The 22668-nt window shown below is 49.7% G+C and overlaps 1 long non-coding RNA gene across 3 annotated transcripts; it reads left to right on the top strand.

Moving 5' to 3' along the window:
- Nucleotides 1–255: 255 nt before the first annotated feature.
- LOC141041881 (uncharacterized) lies at nucleotides 256–20844 on the top strand. 3 transcript variants are annotated; one of them, XR_012203677.1, is made up of 8 exons: nucleotides 256–466; nucleotides 1709–1852; nucleotides 2335–2378; nucleotides 2580–2785; nucleotides 3138–3226; nucleotides 3307–3414; nucleotides 20427–20574; nucleotides 20659–20844. It is a non-coding gene; the product is annotated as an uncharacterized lncRNA (long non-coding RNA). The 3 variants fall into 3 exon arrangements; XR_012203679.1 differs by lacking the exons at nucleotides 20427–20574; nucleotides 20659–20844 and adding an exon at nucleotides 16698–18508 and having other exon boundaries at nucleotides 257–466; nucleotides 3138–3222; XR_012203678.1 differs by lacking the exons at nucleotides 20427–20574; nucleotides 20659–20844 and adding an exon at nucleotides 16698–18508 and having other exon boundaries at nucleotides 259–466.
- Nucleotides 20845–22668: the final 1824 nt, after the last annotated feature.

Genomic DNA, 22668 nt, shown 5'->3' with positions numbered 1-22668 from the left:
GCTTTCTTAGTCAAAGAGATTAAGGATAATCTAAAGGAACGTGGTTCTTGTATTACTCATATTCAATGTAGTCAAAATCTAGCTAGTCATTTTATGGCAAACTTTGATAGGGTTCAAGTTCGTACTGCAGTATGGCTTGGGTCAAGACCGGAGAAGTCCTTGATATTGTACGTCGTGATTGTAATTCTGAGTTTTGAGTAATACAAGAATTTTCGCAAAAAGAAAAAGAAAGCAAAGTGATCAAACGCTAAAGTGGCATAAACAAAGTATTCCCATCGCCGCCACGTCACTTCGCCTGGCTCCCCACTCCCCAGCAGCTCGAGTGCCCCCATCCCCCATCGCCGGCGGACGGCGCCGACAGGATAACGCGCTCACAGCTAGGCGCCGGCGCCAGCACCGGCACTGCATACAAGTTCTGAGCGCTCTTGACCGGCCGCCGGCCTCCATTGCTCCGGCTAGGTCGCAGGTTAGTAAAAGACCTAAATCTGTCTACAGTTCGGCAGGCACCAGTTATGCAGTGCTGTTGCTAGACGAAAACAAATTAATATTCTGCATCTATACGCCACTTCAATCAGAACCCTGAGATTGCAAATTGTAGAGTCCTATTGTTGATTACTAGTTAGTTAGTGTCAATTCTGCTTTCCTGTATGGCTGTATGGTCTTAGTCTCTCTGACGAATAAGAAAATTAGACAAATCAGGGAGGTACCTGGCCAGCTCCATTTTGTATTGAAACGGAACCACATGGTCTACAAACATTCAAAGTAATATAGGCTCAGAAACAAAGATTCATGCACATAGGCAGATTGCACACAACTTCTCATCGAAAACGTAGCCGCCGTCCGCTCACCCCTCCTCCTGCCCAGTGGCATTCGCCTGTTTCGCTATGCCCACAGCCACAAGGTTGCATAGAAAATTTGTGTGTAGTTTGGGCAGCTTGGAGGACTTATATTATCTTCAGTTTGAAGTTACATCCGGACTGTACTTTGGGTGCCACTGGTCCGGTGGTCCCCAAGGATCCCCTAGGATCTCTTCTACAGCTCTCAACCCCACGATGCTCTCTGATTTCTCAGCACCATAGCCCCAAGGCTATCCAATTCCTCCTCTTTGACCTCTTTGAAGGGAACTTTCCACCAAGGTTCATGTTCAACCAAGGTTGGTGGTTAAAAACCATGTCATCGAGACAATGCCACAATCCCCACAGCACTGCTGCTTTCACAACATTGAATGCTTTAAATCTTCTTTTACTAAACCAGCAGCTAGCAAGAGATTTAAAGTTCATCACATTCATACTAAACTCTCTCAAATCAAATGCCAGCATGGCCCCAGTTTGTCTTCGTTTTCTGGTATCGGCACTGGTGACTTTTGAGCGTGCAATTCCCGACTTTGGTGTCTCATTCTTACCTGATGTTCTACAGCGGAAATCGTTCTCGAGCAACAGGTGTTCGGTGAAGTTCACCTCAGCAGAGAAAAATAAATATATTATTTTCTGTTAAATCTCCAGGACAAGCGAAATGTGGTTATTTGGTCATGGTCAAACATGTCGCCTCTTGTTATAATGGAAATGAAAATATTTAAAAATTCACCAGAGAAATTAGCTTTTTTACGGCGATAAATGTGTAAACTCTTAAATGGTAGTGGCAAACATGCAATGCAAATTTCACCCAAGTTCTAAAATCTAAACTACCTCTTTGCTACAATTTCATGCAGGTATAGCTCCAAGAATAGGTGTTTTGTGGTGTCTGTTGATGGCCAATAGCGAGTATGAGTATGCAAAGAGCGAGTTCGAGTTCGACCGCCGCCTCCCAGCCTCCAACTGGATGGTCATCCACATCGATGGCTGCCATTCCACCGGTACAGTGTTCATGTACCAAGCCTTTTGCTTATTTTTCTAAGTATTACCATGTGGGAAGTATGCAAAGAAGGCTACTATATGCAAATTTGAGAATTACTGTTGCTTCAAATCATAAATAGTTTATCTTTGTTGTTCTGTCTAGTGTACACTATTTTCAGTCCTTGGTTTGTTAGATTCTCAAAGATGCATGCCTTTGAGAAACCAAATGATGAGAGTGCTTTAAGATTGATGAACGACTGTGCCACTTCTATGCTCAAGAAATTGCTGACATAGTATTTGCTTATGGTGTTAGCGATGAGTACAGGTATAGCCTGTATAGCATTTTCTCATGAAAGTTAATTATAAAAAGTATGCAGATTTTACGTAAACAAACTGTATGCAAATACTGTTGTGAATGGAGACACTTCTGGATTGCACGGGCTCCATCCTTGGATAATAATCTCAAGTCTCTTATATAGTTATATTTCTGTTTGCTTTGCAGTTTTGTTTTCAGAGAGGAAACAAAATTCTTCAAAGACGAGAAAGGTACCTTATTTGATTTGTTTGCTCTTCACTTCACTGATTATTTAGGATATAATTTCCATATCCAAAACTATTTGAACTATTCAATTATAATATCTCATGATGTCATTGACTTCTCTACCAATACTTACAGCAAAATTCTCTCTTTGTGTTTTTTTTACTTCACATCTGTGTATGTGATGAAGTGGAAATATTTCTTTCCAGATAAAGAGTTGAGGGAGCCTCCCTATTCTGATGGGCGAGCTGTGTGCTATCTAAATATAACCTCCGCCCCAAATTACCTGTCTTAGATTTATCTAGATACGGATGTATCTAACACTATCATATCAAGACAAATCTAAGACAAGTAATTCGGGACGGGGGGAGTATGAAGACCATTTTTTATTATTTGGCCTGGAGGCAAGTGGACTGTAAGCATCTCGAACTACAGTCAACATTTTCCTAGTATAAATAACAAGATTATTGTATTGTGCAATAATATCATGGCATGTATGTTACTCCCTCCGTCTGGAAATACTTGTCAGAGAAATGGATAAAAAGGGATGTATGTCTAGATACATCCATTTCTCCGACAAGTATTTCCGGATGGAGGGAGTATTCGCCAAAAATTGTAGAAACTCCAGCAACATTGAATAAACATAAATATGGTGTATGTATGCGCCATTCAATAAGATTTTTATTTCTGGTTGCTCAGTTAGTTAGTTAGTTTCTTTAGTTTATTGGGTACGGTTTAAACATATTTAATTTTGGGTGTGCTTTCAGGTCGTAGAAATAATCATTATAATACTAGATGGTTCTGGATGCTAGTGAATTCTGGAAAAACTGAAAAGGAGGCACAAGAAATATTGTAGGTAATCTAAGTCTTCTAGAGTTTGAGTTGTCTTTTGTAGCATTTGTATAATTTTTTTGTGTGTGAACCATCTTGTTCTAGGGAATATTTGCGAAGGACAAGAACGTGTTGCTTTTGCAGCAGTTCCAGATCATCTATTATGATGAACCAACTATGTTCCGAAAAGGATCCAGCATTTACCGAGATAAGGTAATGTTGTCAAACATACAAAAGGAAATCATTATTAACGTTCCTGCTCATTCTCAGTGAAATATTTCCATCTTCTGCACAACAACAACAAAGCTTTAGTCCCAGACAAGTTGGGGTAGGCTAGAGGTGAAATCTCGCGACCAACTCATGGTTCTGGCACATGGATAGCAAGCTTCCACGCATCCCTGTCCATGGCTAGTTCTTTGGTGATACTCCAATCCTTCAGATATCTCTTTACGGACTCCTCCCATGTCAAATTCGGTCTACCTCGACCTCTCTTGACATTATCCACACGCTTTGTCCACTATGCACTGGAGCTTTTGGAGGCCTGCGCTGAATATGCCCAAACATCTTAGACGATGTTGGACAAGCTTCTCTTCAATTGGTGCTACTCCAACTCTATCTCGTATATCATCATTCCGGACTCGATCCTTCCTCGTGTGGCCACACATCCATCTCAACATGCACATCTCCGCCACACCTAACTGTTGAACATGTCGCCTTTTAGTCGGCCAACACTTAGCGCCATACAACATTGTGGGTCGAACAGCCGTCCTATAGAACTTGCCTTTTAGCTTTTGTGGCACTCTCTTGTCAATATCCCCATCTGTCTGCAAGCTTGGCGCCACTTCATCCATCCGGCTTTGATTCGATGGTTCACATCTTCATCAATATCCCCATCTGTCTGCAACATTGACCCCAAATATGGAAAGGTGTCCTTCTGAGGCACCACCTGCCCATCAAGGCTAACCTCCTCCTCCTCGTGCCTAGTAGTACTGAAACCGAACCTCATGTACTTGGTTTTAGTTCTACTAAGCCTAAAACCTTTCGATTCCAAGGTTTGTCTCCATAACTCTAACTTCTTATTGACCCCCGTTCGACTATCGTCAACTAGCACCACATCATCCGCAAAGAGCATACACCATGGGATATCTCCTTGTATATTCCTTGTGACCTCATCCATCACCAAAGCAAAGGGATAAGGGCTCAAAGCTGACCCCTGATGCAGTCCTATCTTAATCGGGAAGTCATCAATGTTGACATCACTTGTTCGAACACTTGTCACAACATTATCGTATATTTCCTTGATGAGGGTAATGTACTTTGCTGGGACTTTGTGTTTCTCCAAGGCCCACCACATGACATTCCGCGGTATCTTATCATAGGCCTTTTCTAAGTCAATGAACACCATATGCATGTCCTAATTTTGCTCCATATATGCTGTATCTCTCCATAAGTTGTCGTACCAGGAAAATGGCTTCCATGGCCGACCTCCCTGATTTTTGGCCACACTTGTCATTCTTCTTGAGCGGTGCTCAATGACTCTCCCATAGCTTCATTGTATGGCTCATCAGCTTAATTCCACGGTAATCAGTACAACTCTGAACACCCCCCTTGTTCTTGAAGATTGGTACTAATATACTCTGACTCCATTCTTCTGGCATCTTGTTTGCCCGAAAAAAATGAGATTGCAAAGCTTGGTTAGCCATACTACCGCTATGTCCCCAAGGCCTTTCCACACCTCAATGGGGATACAATCAGGGCCCATCACCTTGCCTCCTTTCATCCTTTCTAAAGCCTCCTTGACCCCAGACTCCTGGATTCGCCGCACAAAACGCCTGCTGGTGGTATCAAAGGAGTCATCCAGTTCAGTGGTAGAACTCTCATTCTCCCCATTGAACAACTTGTCGAAGTACTCCCGCAATCCATCTATGCTTATTCTCCTCGTCCTTCACCAGGAGTTGGTCTGCTCCATCCTTCCATGTTCTGTCACCAAAATATTTTTTGCAAGATTTATACCAGTGACCATGATAGTTTCTAGTCATAACTTGGTGCCAGATGTATTTCTAGCATTTCTGAATTCTCATCCGGTTACCCAGACAGTTACATGTGTTCTCGCTTTAGGGATAATCAGAACTCCTCAGTTGCCATTTTATGCCATTTACTTGTGTGATATTGCATTTCTTTTGTGGGCCTGATTGTTGAATAATGTTATTTTGTGGGACATGTTTTCCTCAACTTTTAGTTAAGATCAATTGACCCTGTTAGGTGCACTTTTGCATACTAAATTGTTGTACACATCGTTCGAGTTATATTATAGCCGTGTATATCTTTTATATTTTCCTCATTGTATAAGGGTCTTTTTGCATATCTCCCTCGCTTGTACGTGTATATATACTAGCCTGTGGCCCAATGGGAATACAAGTTGCTATTTCCCTAACACTGTATTAGAGCCTAGGTTTTTTTCCTCCTCACACGTCGCAACTCGTGCTCATATAGATCACCGATCAAATCAATCTAGTACTTCCCCTATATTAAGCTTCATGCGCTAGCCAACGCAACCAAAAGTTCGGACTAATGGAAAGGGCTAGGCAATCCTCATATACACTTCAACACCCCCTTGGCCTATACATGGATACAAAAGGGGGCAACAACAAATTTTGGATAAATTGTGGAAGCCAGGACTTGAACTCAAGGCCTTAGGCCCTGATACCATGTTAAGCTTCATGCACCAGCCAATGCAACCAATAGTCCGAACTGATGGAAAGGGCTAGGCAACCCACATATACACACTTCAACACCCCCTCTCACGTGTGACGATGGAAGTCAACGCATGAATAAACTCGAGGTATGGCTCAAGAGGCCTATACGTGGACATGGAGGGGGGCGACAGTAATTTTTGGATAAATTGCGAAAGGCGGGACTTGAACTCAAGACCTTGGACTCCGATACCATGTTAAGCTTCATGCACTAGCCAACGCAACCAGACGTTTGAACAGATGGAAAGGGCTGGGCAATCCACATATAAATTTCCAACACCCTCAGCGTCCAACTCTCCACCTTTCTATTCGCCAACCCCTCAGGCTATGACCTAGGGCAGGAGGATTCCCATCCTATATGAAGCTCGCTTGCATCGCCCAAGCCTTGTGTGTTCCCAATCCACGCTTGGCCAGGCCACCGTCGCCCAAGCCCCCGCCTTCCCTTTCGCCTAGTGCCACTACCCTCTAGACTAGGTCATGCTGCCCACCCACAGGGCTGCCTCCACCCACGCGATCTAGGGCTGCCCTGCTCCGGCCAGCCGCCATCCCGCCCGCCCGCCATCTCAGTACGTGTCGCCATCGTTGCTCTCCAGTCTAACTGCGCTGAGAGCCACTAGCTGCTACACCTGCTTCCGAAGGTCCAGGACTATGTCCCTTGATGTTTGCCCATTGCCTCACGCATGGCTCTCCCGACTTGCATCTGTTGCTTCCCCTACTTCTGGTACTTGCCTTGTTGGTTATGGGTCAGCGCCTTGTTTCGCCGAGTGCTCTTTTCAGCAACTTTGCATTTCCTTAGAAAAACAATGTCTTCGTCCTTGGGCACACCTCTTTCTCGATGCCCGTTGACTTTTGACGGTGTTCCCTACATCGATTTCATCTTGCACACGCGCCTTCCTTCGGTGCTTGGTGCTTGTTCACTTGTAACGTCGCCCTCTTTGGTGCCTTCCGTAGGTTCTGGTGGTCGCTCTACAACGACTCGTCTTGTGACCTCCGCAGATGGTGATGGTCGTTATAAATCGACTCTTCTCACGACTTTCACCAGTATTATTGGTGCACATTGTGCTGCTGACTACGTCTCGCACATGCGCCTTCCATTGGCGCTTGGTGCTTGTGTGTCTGTGACCTCGTCTTCGCCACCGACTTCTACAGACGGTGATGGTGTCCCGACCGAGGGGTCCCTCAGCACATCGGTTCCCGGCCTGGTGGGCTGGGCCGAGGACCCCTAGGTCGGTTCCGTCATGGGCCGCATTGGGCTGCCCATGACACGTTATATGAAGACTCTAGAAGACTTGCAGTACAAGACGAAGATACCAGAGCCGTGGATGACTCTACCTCCACTGACGTAGCCGACTAGGATTTGTGACCCTAGGGCCCCCGGTATGGTTATATAAGCCAGGGTCCGGGCTAGTTGATAGATACATTACAACATACAGTTTCTCGGTTCTATACCCTGTACTTTGTAGACCCCTATCGCAATTAACACAGAGCAGTAGGGTTTTACCTCCATCGAGAGGGCCCGAACCTCGGTAAAGACTCGCCTCCTGTTACCATCTGACTTAGTCACCTCTTCAGGATACCCTACCGAGGGATCTACCGAAATCGTCTTCGACAGTGGTGGCCCATGCAGGTCCCGCTAGGTGAACGCGGATGCTTGATGGGAGCTCCGATCGAGTCCGACGCGTAGATATCTGCTAGACAGATGTTCGTCTTCGACCCCGCCACCTTTGTTGCCGACTCGACATGCCACCTCGGCTAGATCGAGAACTTTCCTCCGGGCCGAATCGTCCGCAATCTAGAGTACGCTGCAGATTCCCGCGAGTTCATTCTCCAGGGTTTGGCGTCATGTTGGGCCCAAGAGCAGTAGGAAGAGGTAGAATTTTTAACCCACCCACCACCCAACAGATCGCAAACATCGAGGATCTCACCGAGGTGCTTGCTGGCGCGATAAGAGATGGAAGACCTGGTGGAGGAGATCGGCGAGTCTGCAAAGAGCCGACCGCGAGCCCTGCTGCCCTTACGCCCGGTGCGGATTAGAGGCAGAATGCTAACATCCCGGCAGCCGAGGAACCGGTGGCTGGAGAGGGCAGGGAGCTTAGTGACAGGGATACCCAGCCCCTGGGCAGAGCTTTTGGTAGCCCGAGGCGCGACCATGCTCGCCTGTGCGTCTTGAACATTGTGGGCAATGCTTCGAGGGAGAAGCGTCGCGTGGAGTCAAGGTCGGAAGAGCTGGACAACACATGGGAGTGAGTCCAGGCTGTTGAGTAGGAAATAGAGGCAATCCGGGCCTCACTCAAGACCGCCACGATGGCGAATAGGACCTGCACAGTGGCAAAGAAAACCACCCCGACGGCAATTAAGGTTGCACTGGCTATGAAGGGCAAGCGGATGAAGGACGACATGAGGAACACTGCAACACACAACTCATCCTCGTACCGCACCCCGGCAAAGAACATGCTCGCAGCTGCCTAGTGGTTGGCCGAGTTCAATTTCCCGGTCAACCATCTAGACAAGAAGTGGTTCCAGGAAGCCATGTAGTACCTGGATACGGCAGGGTGTCAATAGGATGTTTACACCAAGTTGAAAAGCCACCTTGGAATGTTCGGTAACGTGGGTAGCTCGGCTACCCGGCGTACCGGTAAAACAGGGTCTCTCAATCAAGTCTGGCATCAACCGCCGGCTACTGTTGCGGCTCCCCGTACTATCTACCAGGCTAGATCCGCTCAGGGGCCCGTCACGCGGCCAACCTACACAAGGTCTGACCTGGCGATGGGTCTAAACGATGCGCGTCACACTATCGACGCCATCTGTTCGGCAACCGTGGTTCCATTTGCCATGTATCTGACTTGCTTCTCGGATGAGATTGTTGCTCATACAACCAGGACCCCGAGATCTGTCACAGATTACCTATTTGTGGTCAAGGTTGCAGACGGTGATGACTGGCACGCTGTAAAGCACCTACCTCTCATGCTCGAGGGATCGACCAGGGCGTGGTTGAACACTCTGATGTTGGGCAAACCCTATGGTGGCTCGATCTTCACTAATTGGAGGGGGTTCAGGGAGGAACACGAAGAAACGAGGGGAAACGTGGAGAAATCAAAGGGAAAACACTATTGGAAAAGATCCACACCAAATTCCTATCAAGGCACTTTGGACACTACAAGCCTAAGTCGATGTCGGCCTTGATGGACATGCTCGACATGAATATCGTTGGGGGAAGACGCGTGGCTTGCGAAGCAGTGGGCACCTGATGGCGATCCGGGCTCGTCCAATATAAACGACCAGTCCTGAAAGTCAAGGTGCAATCAAGAATAAGCACATGCATGAGGACGACGATGACGACGAGGTCAACGCCGCCTTCGCTCCCCAGGGCGGAAACAACAGTCAGAAGAAGTGGAACAAGAAGGGTGGTGGTGGCAATTCGACCTTCGACAAGATCATGGATAGGCCTTGTGAAAGTGCGTTATATCGACTAGAGGGGGGGAGGGGTGAATAGGCGATTTTTACAAATTCGTCACTGAGAAATTTCTAGGTGAGGAAATTCCTAAGCAACGAACTACTTAGCAGCGGAATAGGTACTCAGATGCATGCATAACAGAACAGTAGCACAGTCGTCATGATGAAATGAAACAAGCACTGAGTACAAGTAGCGTGTAAACATGATAAGCAGGCTGAAGACAAAGTGACTGAAGAATTAGGATTGAGGAAATTGAGAAAGTCTTCAGTCAAAGTCCTCAAACAGTAACAGACAAGTTCATCAACACATGAATGAGGAAATGAAAGGGTTGGGAAATAGAACCGGTAACTTGGTGAAGACGATGATTTGGTAGACCAGTTCCAACTGCTGTGACAGTCGTACGTCTGGTTGGAGCGGCTAGGTATTTAAACCTGAGGACACACAGTCCCGGACACAGTCCTCACCGTATTCTCCTTGAGCTAAGATCACACAGACCTCGCCCAATCACTCGTGGTAAGTCTTCAGGTGACTTCCAAACCTTCACAGACTCGGTCACTCGGCGATCCACAATTTCCTCTGGATGCTCTAGACCATGACGCCTAACCGTCTGGAGGATGCACAGTCCTCAAAGGTAACAAGCGTCGGTTCCACACAGGAACAATCTCTTCAGTGATGCTCAATCACTTTGGGTTTGTAGGTGTTTGGGTTTGGGTTTTCCTCACTGATGATTTTCGCTCAAAGTCCTCGGAGGATGGGATGCTCTCAATGACAAGTGTTAGTTTCTCTCGGAGTAGCCAACAAAACTAGTGGTTGTAGGGGGCGGCTATTTATAGCCTAGGGAGCAGCCTGACATGATAAGACATAAATGCCCTTCAATGATATGACCGTTAGGTGGGTAGATATTTTGGGACAGCTGGCGCAAAGCACAGCAACGGTCGGATATTTGAGTATCGAATTCCTCAGGGCTATCATGTTCCTCACTAGTAGGCAATCCGCACTGGCGAATTCCTAACTCCTTAGTCAGAACAAATTCCTCAGAGACCAGAAGAACTTCTTCTCTGTCACTGAAGAAATTGACTGAACTGTATGAGATTTCCAATGGCTTGACTCGAAAGGATTGAGTAGGTGTAGGATTTTGAGATGAGCATCACTTGGAAACTTTTCCTTAGTTTTACCTCGACCTCTTTTAACAGTACGGTGTTTCCTATGACTCAAGAAAGAGAAAATGAAACTACAAAAACAGAAGTCTTCACGCTTCATAATCCTCGCATGAATATCAAGTCTTCAAGGTCACATCAATTTCCTCACTTTCAAAGTCTTCAATAAAACCAAAGTCTTCAACTGAAGACATTCATTTTTAGGGGTCGACTTTCATTGTAAATATCAAACTCCTCATAGATTTATAGACCTGTGTACACTCACAAACTTATTAGTCCCTTAACCTATAAGTCTTCAATACACCAAAATGACTAAGCGGCACTAGATGCATTTACACCTTGCGACATCCATGGTCCGAAGAACGACGGTGACCCTCCGGCAAACCACACAAACAAGAACTGTTGGGTCCTCAAGAAGGCCATGCAGTTCGGGAAGGCCGACACTGACAAGCCAAATCGTCGCAATGATGACGAAGGAGAACCGCAGCCCGGTAAGGGCAACAACGGTCAGAAGCAGTTTCCGCTCCAAATAAAGAATGTGAACTTAATCTCTCCATGTTACAGTTCGAACAAGGACCGCAAATGTGTTCTCTGCGAGGTATATGCCGCAGAGCCCGCCGCCCGCCGAGCCGAAATACAGTTCCTGGTTGGGAATTCCTATCATCTTCGATCGACGTGACCGCAAATGTGCTCTCCACAGCGAAACAACCGCACTCGTCCTGGACCCAATTGTTGATGGTTTCCACCTCACTAAGGTCATGATGGACGACGACAACAACTTAAACCTTATATACGCTGACACAATGAAGATGCAGTTTGACGAATCATGAATCGAGACGATCAAAAGCAGGTCAAGGGTATTATCCTGGGCATGGAGGCCTCTTGCATTGGAAGGGTGACGCTAGACGTGGTGTCAGGTACCCCAGACAACTATTATTTGAAGCTTAAGCTTCGACATAGTACCTTTCAAAAACAGCTACCATGCCCTCCTAGGTCGGACGGCGTTTTGCTAGATTTAGCATAGTACCGCACTATGCCTACTTGAAGTTGAAGATCCCGGGCCTGAACGGTGTCATCACCATCTCCGGGAACGTCGAGCGGTCTCTGAAGACCGAGCAGACCACATTAGCCCTGGCAGCCGAGGCTGTCGCTGAAGCCTTGGCAACCGAGGAGCTTGCCGACTTGTGGTCCAAGGTCGATAAGGACGACATTAAAATCACCAAATGTACCAAGTCTACGTCGTTCCAGTCCGGTCAGGACATCCAAAAGTTCCAGGTGCACCCTGACGATGCGACCAAGACGGCTTCGATGGGGACCGGCCTAGATAGCAAATAGGAAAGCACGCTCCACGATTTCCTCCGTGAGAACTAGGATGTATTTGCCTGGCATCCATCTGATATGCCAAGGCATCCTAACGGAGATTGCGGAGCACAGCTTGAACATCTCACCCGACGCCAAGCATGTCAAGCAGGCCCTTTGAACATCTTACCTGGCGCCAAGCATGTCAAGCAGGCCCTGTGCAGGTTCTCTAAGCCCAATCGAAAGGCTATGGGCAAGGAGCTGGCCAAACTCCTGGAGGCTGGCTTCATCTGAGAAGTGAAGCACCCTGACTGGTTATCCAACATTGTCATGGTATTGAAGAAGAATGAGACCTGATGTCTCTGTATCGACTTCAAGGAAGTCAACAAAGCACGAAGGATCCCTTCCCCCTGCCGCACATCGACCAGATCGTTGATGCCACGGCCAGGCACGACCTCCTCTACTTCTTGGATGCGTACTCAGGGTACTACCAGATTAAAATGAAGGTGTCCGACCAGGAGTCCACCTCATTTATCACGTCGTACGGGCCGTATGTACCAGCGGATGATGCAGAAGTGCCTGCAGCTGGAGATCATAACCACCGCCAAAGCGTACGTCAGTGACGTGGTCGTCGAGACCAAGAAGCCGACACCCTCATAGACGATCTACGCGAGACCTTTGAAAATCTGCGTGTCTTTAACATTAAGCTCAATCCAGACAAGTGCGTTTTCGGCGTACTGTCTAGTAAGCTTCTAGGATTCATCGTATCCCAGTGTGGGATTGAACCAAATCCCGACAAGATCAAGGTGCTGGCTAAGCTCGGTATACCATCCAAGTTGAAGGAGATTCAAAGGCTAGCCGGATGCGTCGCTTTTCTGAGCAGGTTCATCTCTAGGCTCGGGGAAAAGGCACTCCCCTTATACCGCCTACTGAAGAAAACAGACAACTTCGAGGGGACGACCGAGGCCAGCAAAGTCTTGGAAGAAATAAAGACACTATTGGCGACCAACCCGATCCTCACAACACTGCATGTCGGCTATCCGATGTTGTTGTACATCTCGGCCACCAATCAGGTGGCTAGCGTTGTGCTTGTGGTAGAGCGGGAGGAGGAAGGTCATGCCTACAAGGTACAACGTCCTTTCTACTATGTTTCCGAGGTGCTATCTCTGTGCAAAACGAGGTACCCTCACTACCAGGAGATCGCTTACGCGTTTTTAATCTCAGAAGCTCCGGCACTATTTTCAGGAGTGTTCTATCACTGTGGCAAATTAAGTTCCCCTTGCAGATATCATCAACAACTGGGGCGCCACAGGTCGGATCGCAAAGTGGGCTATCAAGCTCTTACCTTCTTTTCCGAGAGTACAAGCTCTTCCCTTCTTACCTTCTGAGATCTAGTACCAGCCACGCCGGGCCATCAATTCGCAGGTCTTGGCAATTCCTATAACAGCTTCGAGGCCACAGTGTCAGTGGCATAGGAGTTAAGAACCTCTTGAATCCAGTCTGGTTGGCAGGTCGAAATGGTTTGTACAGCAAGCAAATGCCCCACACGAGACAAAGTATCAGCCGCGCCATCGTCCACACCCGTTTGTATTTTATGTGAAACTGCAAATCCACTAATTTGGAAATAGCCTTTCATTGCAAGTCAGTGGTGAGTTGTTGATCCTCAAGGCTACAAAGACTTCTGTGATCTGTCAAGATTTGAAAAGGCACCCGCTGCAAGTACTGACGGCATTTATCCACAGCCAAGAACTCTTTTTCATACATTGACAGTTTACTGTTTGCTGTCCCAAAGCTTTTGCTCATATATGCTATTGGATGACCTTGTTGCATTAACACGGCACCAACACCCGTGTCACAAGCTTCAGTCTCCACTGTAAACGGCATGGATAAATTAGGAAGTGCCAGGACTGGGGTATGTAACATGGCAGTCTTTCAGAGCTAAGAATGCTTGAGTGGCCTGATCATTCCATATAAAGCCTTTCTTAGTTGAGAAGCTAATTTGAGCCCGACCCCCGGGTCGCCCGCATCGGGCGACACTGGGGAACTCTAGCCGCCAGCGCCCAAGGCCTCCGCTCCGCCTGCTCCCGCGTTGCCGCCGCCGGAGGACTGGTTGGCGAAGCTGCGCCGAGCCCTGGGATGGTGGCGGCGGGGTTGTCCTTAACCGATGAGCTGCTTCTCCGAGCTCTCCCCATCCTCCGCGTCCTCGCCCATCGCCGTCTGACCCCGCATCCCCACCGCCGGAGGCTGGCCGGCCCGGCTGCACCTGGTCTTGGCTCTCCTCCGATGTGCCTCCCCTCGTTGCGGCGTCCCCCGCCCCTCCCCAACCCCCTAGCTATGGGTTCTCTGGCGGCCCTGGTTGCCCGGCGCGCTGCGGGAGGCAGCGCGCCGGCCGGGTGCGTGGCTGGCGCGAGCTCCCTTCGCGCGCCCCCTCCACCCTGCAGATGCGGCTTCGGCCCGGCGGCCATGGACGCGTCCCCACCCCCTCCATGGCTGGCCGGTGCGGCTCCAGATCTGGTATTCCGCGTGCGTTGCGTCCCTTCCGGCTACTCCGGCTTGCCGGCTTCTTGGCAGCTCCGCTCCAACCCCTGCAGGTGTTCTCTGTTAGCCGGCATCCACCCCGGTGCGGCTCCGGCTTGCTCTTGGAGCTACGCCCCAATCCCGGCTCGTTGGCTCGTCGGCACCCCTGCAGCACCGGTCCGTACGGCCTGGATCTGCGCTCCTCTCCAGATCCTGGTTCGTCCGGGTCTTCGGCCACCCCCACTTCGCCTACGCGCATCTACTTCCGCCCAGCCGCCCAGCCTCGCCCCGTCCTTACTCATGTCCCTTAGCTCTCACGTCCGGCGGCGTCCGGTGCCTCCTTTGGCGGCGGCCGTAGCTCCCTTTCCTGCGGTGGCGGCTCCAACCGACGACTTGGCTTCATCTTCAAATCTTGGGATTGCTCAGATCTGGCCAGGCGAAATCCTTGCTCGACCTATCGATGCTGGCAGCCGCGACACCCGCGGGTGCCGTCCCCTTCTTGGAGGCGCTGCCATGGCCGACATCTGTGCCCCTCTTCGAGCAACAGGGGAAACCCTAGGTCCGGCTATCTGGATCGGGCGGCGACGGCCTTGTTCTCCTTCGTGAAGGCCCTGTCTTGTTTGCTCGCGGTGTCTTCGGTAGTGGTTTTGGAGATTGGTTGTCATGTTGGTTTGGTTTGGGTTGCTTCTCAGGATGTCGAGTTTTCGCCGTGTTTTCTCTTTCTGGGCAAACAAGATGCCAGAAGAATGGAGACAGAGTATATTAGTACCAATCTTCAAGAACAAAGGGGATGTTCAGAGTTGTACTAATTACCGTGGAATTAAGCTGATGAGCCATACAATGAAGCTTTGGGAGAGAGTCATTGAGCACCGCTTAAGAAGAATGACAAGCGTGACCAAAAAATCAGTTTGGTTTCATGCCTGGGAGGTCGACCATGGAAGCCATTTTCTTGGTACGACAACTTATGGAGAGATATAGGGAGCAAAAGAAGGACTTGCATATGGTGTTCATTGACTTGGAGAAGGCCTATGATAAGATACCGCGGAATGTCATGTGGTGGGCCTTGGAGAAACACAAAGTCCCAGCAAAGTACATTACCCTCATCAAGGGCATGTACGATAATGTTGTGACAAGTGTTCGAACAAGTGATGCCGACACCGATGACTTCCAGATTAAGATAGGACTGCATCAGGGGTCAGCTTTGCGCCCTTATCTTTTTGCATTGGTGATGGATGAGGTCACAAGGGATATACAAGGAGACATCCCATGGTGTATGCTCTTTGTGGATGATGTGGTGCTAGTTGACGATAGTCGGACGGGGGTAAATAGGAAGTTAGAGTTATGGAGACAAACCTTGGAATCGAAAGGGTTTAGGCTTAGTAGAACTAAAACCGAGTACATGATGTGCAGTTTCAGTACTACTAGGTGTGAGGAGGAGGAGGTTAGCCTTGATGGCCAGGTGGTACCCCAGAAGGACACCTTTCGGTATTTGGGGTCAATGTTGCAGGAGGATGTGGGTATTGATGAAGATGTGAACCACCGAATCATAGCCGGATGGATGAAGTGGCGCCAAGCTTCTGGCATTCTCTGTGACAAGAGAGTGCCACAAAAGCTAAAAGGCAAGTTCTACAGGACGGCGGTTCGACCCGCAATGTTGTATGGCGCTGAGTGTTGGCCGACTAAAAGGCGACATGTTCAACAGTTAGGTGTGGCGGAGATGCGTATGTTGAGATGGATGTGTGGCCACACGAGGAAGGATCGAGTCCGGAATGATGATATACGAGATAGAGTTGGGGTAGCACCAATTGAAGAGAAGCTTGTCCAACATCGTCTGAGATGGTTTGGGCATATTCAGCGTAGGCCTCCAGAAGCTCCAGTGCATAGCGGACGGCTAAAGCGCGCGGAGAATGTCAAGAGAGGGCGGGGTAGACCGAATTTGACATGGGAGGAGTCCGTTAAGAGAGACCTGAAGGATTGGAGTATCCCCAAAGAGCTAGCTATGGACAGGGGTGCGTGGAAGCTTGCTATCCATGTGCCAGAGCCATGAGTTGGTTGCGAGATCTTATGGGTTTCACCTCTAGCCTACCCCAACTTGTTTGGGACTAAAGGCTTTGTTGTTGTTGTTGTTGTTGTTGTTTCTCTTTCTGGGCCGAGCATCCCATGTCTCTGCTCCGGGCACCATGTTCACGCCCTGAGTTCGTGTCATGTGTTGTATCACCACTTGTATTCACTCTTAACTTCTTCTATCAATGAAATGATACGCAAGCTTTGCGTATTCGCTAAAGAAAAGCTTTTCTTAGTTAGCAATTATGACAGGGGCTTCAAGATCAACGCATAATGATGAACAGATTTATGGTAGTAACCAGTTTAGCCCAAGAAACCTTCAAGTTCAGTAGCCGAAGTTGTTAAGGGCCACTGTTCCATTGCCAATGTTTTCTTGATCAGTTGCAACACCTTGAGCTGAGATAATATATTCCAAATACTGAATCCGAGTCTGTCCAAAAGAGCACTTTGACATTTTGGCAAAGAAACGAGTCTGACGCAATGTTTCCAACACTATACGCGGGTGCTGTAAATGTTCAGGCCACAAGGCACTGTAAACCAAGATGTCGTCGAGGAAGATGATGACAAACTTGCACAGATAAGGTGCAAAGATAGAATTCATCACACATTGGAACGTGGCTGGAGCATTCGTCAGACCAAATGGCATTACTCAAAAGTGAAAATGACCATGATGAGTTTTAAACGGCGTTTTCTCCTCGTCTTCAGGCTCATACGTATCTGATGGTAACCAGCATGTAAATCCAACTTGGAGAATTTTTCTCTGCCAGCTAGTTCGTCTAAGAGCTCATCCACCACTGGTAATGGAAACTTGTTCTTCACTGTGGCAGAGTTTAACCTGCGATAATCCACACAAAACCGTCACATGTCATCCTTATTTTTGACAAGTAAAACTGGTGCTGCAAAAGGACCCATACTGTTCATGATGACTGCAGCATCTCCGTTACCTGTCGCTCAATCTCGTCTTTTTGCAACGGAGAGTAGCGGTAAGGTCTAGAATTGGCAGGCCTAGCATCCGGTTCCAAAGCAATAGCATGATCTAGTGCTCTCCTTGTGGGCAAAGAGTTTAATGTCAAAAACATCTGCAAACTCAGTTAACAACTGTTGCAGATCAGGGGATACCCCAGGTTCAGTTAAGTATTGTTGTTGTGTGACTGGATCGAGAACAGCCAGAGTCCACACTTCATTGCCTGGTAATCCATTTGCTGAGCTGCTCATGAGAAATTTCTTGCAAGGTGTCTTGTGATTTGGTGTGCACGCCCCACAGACTAATTTTTTGCCGTCGTATTCGGAGGATATCGTCTTCAGCCCCCAACGACAAGACGTTGGATTGAACTTCTGTCAATTCCGAATACAACATCATAAGCTCCAGCGCGGAGGCAGAGTACGGTAGTGTGGCCAACGCCGTGGCCGAGTGTGCTTCGACAACTCTTCGGCGAGCTCCGCTGTGCGGTCACCACTGCAACGCTGGTCTACTGCGACAACATCTCCGTCGTGTACCTATCCAGCAATGCCATTCACCACCACGGCACCAAGCATGTCTAGCCGGGCATCCACTTTGTCTGCGAGCACGTGGCTCTCGGTGATTTTCGGGTTCTTCACGTCCCAACGCCGCAACAGTTCGCGACGTGATGACCAAAGGGCTGCCGGCCGACGTGTTTCATGATTTTCGGTCTAGTCTTTGCTTCGACTGCGGGGGTGTTAAATCCTTGTATTCTGTACATGAGTTTTGTATGTAGCTATACAGTAGGGTAGCAGTAGTGTACGTGTGTGTGCAGTTTTGTAGTCAGCACACACGACCTCCACCTCTCGAACATGGCCTGACCACGATCACCATCGTGGGCTCACGCCCTCTGTTCCCCCTGTATAAGTCTAACCTTGATCAATGCAATCCGTGTGTTCGATCTGTTAGAAATATAATTGGGTTTAAGTTAGAGATAAGGAGATAGAGATAGAATTAGTTTAAACCACATGTAACTTGTCTTGTACTTCAAGTCTCTACCCCTTTTATACTTCTATATATACCCTACACAAGGGTCAGATCAATACAACACAATATTCATTCATCCTACAATTTTCACATGGTATTAGAGCGGTTTGTCCAACGACGCTGATCTTAAGACCTTCCACCACTTCCGCAGCTCGCCGCCTCGGGAAGATTAATCTCCTCTCCCTGGGGCGGGGCACCCGATCGTCAAAGATGAGATCGGTTCTATAGATTAGATCGATTCATAGGTTAGATTACACAAATTTTGAATTTCCAGTAGATTAATTTCCTGTAGCCACCATCAATAAATCCCTCAACCTTCAAATTCGGTGAGAAAATTATGTAGAAATCCTCGTCCAGATCACTTCAGGCCGCATGCGCGGCTTATACGGCCGCGACTCAAGGTGGCGCAGTCTCGGCACCTACAGAGACGGCTATGGCGAGCTTGTCATGGAGGTGGATGCACACACGCGCAGTGCTCCATCAACAGATGCGCACGCATGCGATTCATGCACTTGGCCATGTGCATGCGCAGCCTCCCAGGACGTGGGACACGAAGCAACGAGCAGCCCGAGGACTACGCCAACAACGATCTGCACCGCGACGGCAAACTGCATTGAGCGATTGAACCATCTGCATCAAGCCCACAAATTACGATTTGCATCGACTACACTGCACGCGCACGGACGCGATCTCCACCAGGCCGACTCGATCGACCTCCTGCGCGCCAACAAGCCGAACTACACCAAGCCGAACACATCTACACCGAGCCGGCTTGCTGCAATTGCATCGACATCTACACCACCGATCGACACCTCTGCATCGACCCTGTGCCACTTCATCGACCTGTACGACTAGCCCGTCCGCGAGCCAACATACTTCATCGACCACACCTACGAGAAGCGACCTCAATATGCACTGTTCACACGCCAGGCTGGTGTGAAACGAGATGCAATTCTTCATCGACTTCTTCAGCACGACACGACATCAACACCCCGTCGCCACGAGGGACACCTCCAAGCGACGCATCATTGTCGGCATGTCGCTGCACCACCGACACTTCATCGCCAAAGTCTTCATCAACATGGTCTTCACCAACATCATCGTCCACACACCGCCACTGCCTCGTCCACAGGATGGACAATTAGCGTCCTCTGACAGATTTTTTCTGCAAGACGCGACCACGACGACGGCATCGACCGCGTCATCCACGACAACATGGCTGCATCGACACGGCGTCACTACAGTGACGACCCTACACGGCCACACGGTTCTGGCAAAACCGATGTGTGCTCGATGGGCTTCCTCCGGTCTTGGCAAAACCGGCGGACTCATCGCTGACGGCACCCTCTGACATCTGCAAGGTGTATCGTCCACGTCTGCAGCCCCGTCATAGCGCCTTTTTTTTGCGCCTCCGGCTTTGTGCAGCTTCATCATCCACGACGACCACACCATCGACCACGGCTACATCACCCTGACCGGCTACCTCGACATCGACCACACGGCTACGTCTATAGCAACTCATCGGCAACAACTCCAGTCAACAGCGTCCGCGTCGTCACTAGCGTCCACGCCACTTCCGTTGTGACTGCGGGAGGGAATAGAGGAGAAGGCATGAAGGCACCAGAAGGGGACGCAGTCACCACCCTAGGTGCCAACCCATCAGAGACGCAGTTGATGATGGCGCAGTGGAGAAGACGACGAAAGCGCAAGACTTCAAATCCAGTCGTACTCATCCGCTTCACTCCCGCTACGACTGAGGGGGAATGTTAGAAATATAATTGGGTTTAAGTTAGAGATAAGGAGATAGAGATAGAATTAGTTTAAATCACATGTAACTTGTCTTGTACTCCAAGTCTCCGCCCCTCTTGTATTCCTATATATATACCCTACATAAGGGTCAGATCAATACAACACAATATTCATTCATCCTATAATTTTCACACGATCTCTTCTGCTCCCTCAAACATTTCATATCTGCAAAAGCATTGCCACAGGCTTCGGCAACCCGTGTGTGCCGCCGGGGGAAGTGGCGACGTGCACACGCAAGCCGAGCAGCGGAGTTGAAGCCTCCAGCCGGAGGCTGCCTGATGCTGCGCGTAATTGCTGGCCGGAGATGGGAAGCGACGGCGGCTGACTGATTAGGTAGAAGTCCTGCCTGACAGACTAGGGTAGGGGTATGCTCAGTTTCTTTGTTATGGCTTATACACACAGCGGATGTGGCTGCAGGTGGACGATGCTGCGAGTGGGCGGTGGCGCACGTCGACATGAGGCCAGAGTTTTGGAGAAGGCATCCTCGTGGTCGTGTCTTTCTTACCACGAACAGGTGATCACTTAAGTACTAGGAGGAGCACTAGTTTTCATCATTGTCTCGAAGAAAACGTGACGGTTTATTACGGCTGGATAATACTACAAGGTCCGGCATTCGATCCCTGGACCGTGTATTATATGGCGCGTGCTAGGGATCAACCGACTGATTTCTCGGGAAATCAGTCGGGTCAATGACCGTCCGATTTTGATATCTGCATGCAGTATGGTCATTGGATTTGGTCAATGCACAACGACGCCCTGCTTCGTTCCTCGTGCCGCCGCAACGCATGAACACGGAGGTAGCGTCACTGCCGCACAACACAACGAGCGCCCGCCTCGCCGCACGCATTGCCGGAGCCGCGCCAGCCACAACATGGTCAAAGCTTCATTGGAGCGTCGCCGCCGCGACTAGCCACGACAGTGCCCTCCTCGCAGCACTGCCTCTGAAGCGCCGGCCACGACATGGTCGACACTTCAATGCAGCATCGTTGCCTCGACTCGTCACGCCCACAACAGCGTCCTCCTCGCAGCACTGTCGGCGAAGCTTCGTCCACGGCATGGTCGACGCTTCAATGCAGCGTCACCGCCTCGACTAGCCGCGCCCTGCAGGAGCGCCCTTCTCGCAGCACTGTCGGCGAAGCTTCGTCCACGACATGGTCGACGCTTCAATGCAGCGTCGCCGCCTCGAGTCGCCGCGACCTGCAGGAGCGCCCTTCTCGTAGCACTGCCGGCGAAGCGCCGGCCACGTCATGGTTGACGCTTCAATGCAGCGTCGCCGCCGCCTCGACTCGTCGCGCCCTCGGAGCTGTAGCGCGGCCGGCGCTTCAATGCAGCTTCGCCGCGTCCTCCGAGCAGTGCTGCCGGCGAAGTGTCGGCCACAACACGGGCGGCGCTTCAATGCAGCGTCGCCACCTTGACTCGTCGCGCCCTCGGAGCGGCGTGCCGGCGACAACACGGTCGGTGCTGCAATGCAGCGTCGCCCCTTGACTCGTCGCATCCTCAGAGCAGTGCTACCGACGAAGTGCCGGATACAACACGGTCGGCGCTTCAATGCAGTGCCGCCGCCTTGACTCGCCATGCTGCGAACGCCGAAGTGTGCGCATCACCGTCAACGCCAACGAGCGCTGCATGGAAGCACCGATGCCCCTGCAGCCGTCCAACTTGCAACGGCGACGAATGGGTGCATCGCAGCATCGCGCAGCCGTCTACGGGTGCTACATCCCAGCACCAAAGCCTCGCTGCAGCATTGAGGGTGTTGCGTCGCATCGCGATGTGCTGTGTCACAACACGCTGGCGGTTTTGCGTCGTCGATTGGAGCAGGCATGGATTGGCCAGTCACGCTCATGGCAGAAAGTTGTAGAGACCAGCGAGAGGTTAGAGACGAACAGAGAAGCGGATGGCTCACGTGCTCACATGGAAAGGAAGGAGCAAAGATTACGGTGTGTGGGACTGGGACCTGATGGAAAGCCCACTTGATGCGAGTGCGCGAGAGAGAATCGAGCACCACACGATCCAGCTGTATCGGACGCCACGCCAGGCGGCTGATGCCAGGAAGAAATCAGTCGGTTGATTTTAATACTTTTCCGTATTATATTAGCGAACGTCATTTATTTATTTATTCGATCGATGAAACCTCTGGTGGGCCGGATACTGCGTCAGTGCGCGTGCGTGCCGAGTCGGCCCATGCGGACGAGCGCACAGGTCGTATGCTCTAAAAATTAAAATTGTCCCACCTCGCCTGCTGTGGGACGCTGTGCCCAGCTTATATACTGCCTTCCTCCAATCACATTACCTCCACGGGGACAACCAGCCGAGAAAGAGGCCTTAGAGCCCACGAAAAAAAAGGAAAGAGGCGTCAGAGCCCACGAGAAAAAGATAAAAAGGCTTCAGAGCCCGCCCACGAGAAAAAAGAAAAGAGGCCTTTATTAG

Source organism: Aegilops tauschii, chromosome 1 (genome assembly GCF_002575655.3).
Source record: "Aegilops tauschii subsp. strangulata cultivar AL8/78 chromosome 1, Aet v6.0, whole genome shotgun sequence".
Classification (NCBI taxonomy): domain Eukaryota; kingdom Viridiplantae; phylum Streptophyta; class Magnoliopsida; order Poales; family Poaceae; genus Aegilops; species Aegilops tauschii.
The sequence above is the reverse complement of the archived record's forward strand: the minus strand, read 5'-3'. Positions and strand labels throughout refer to the sequence as shown.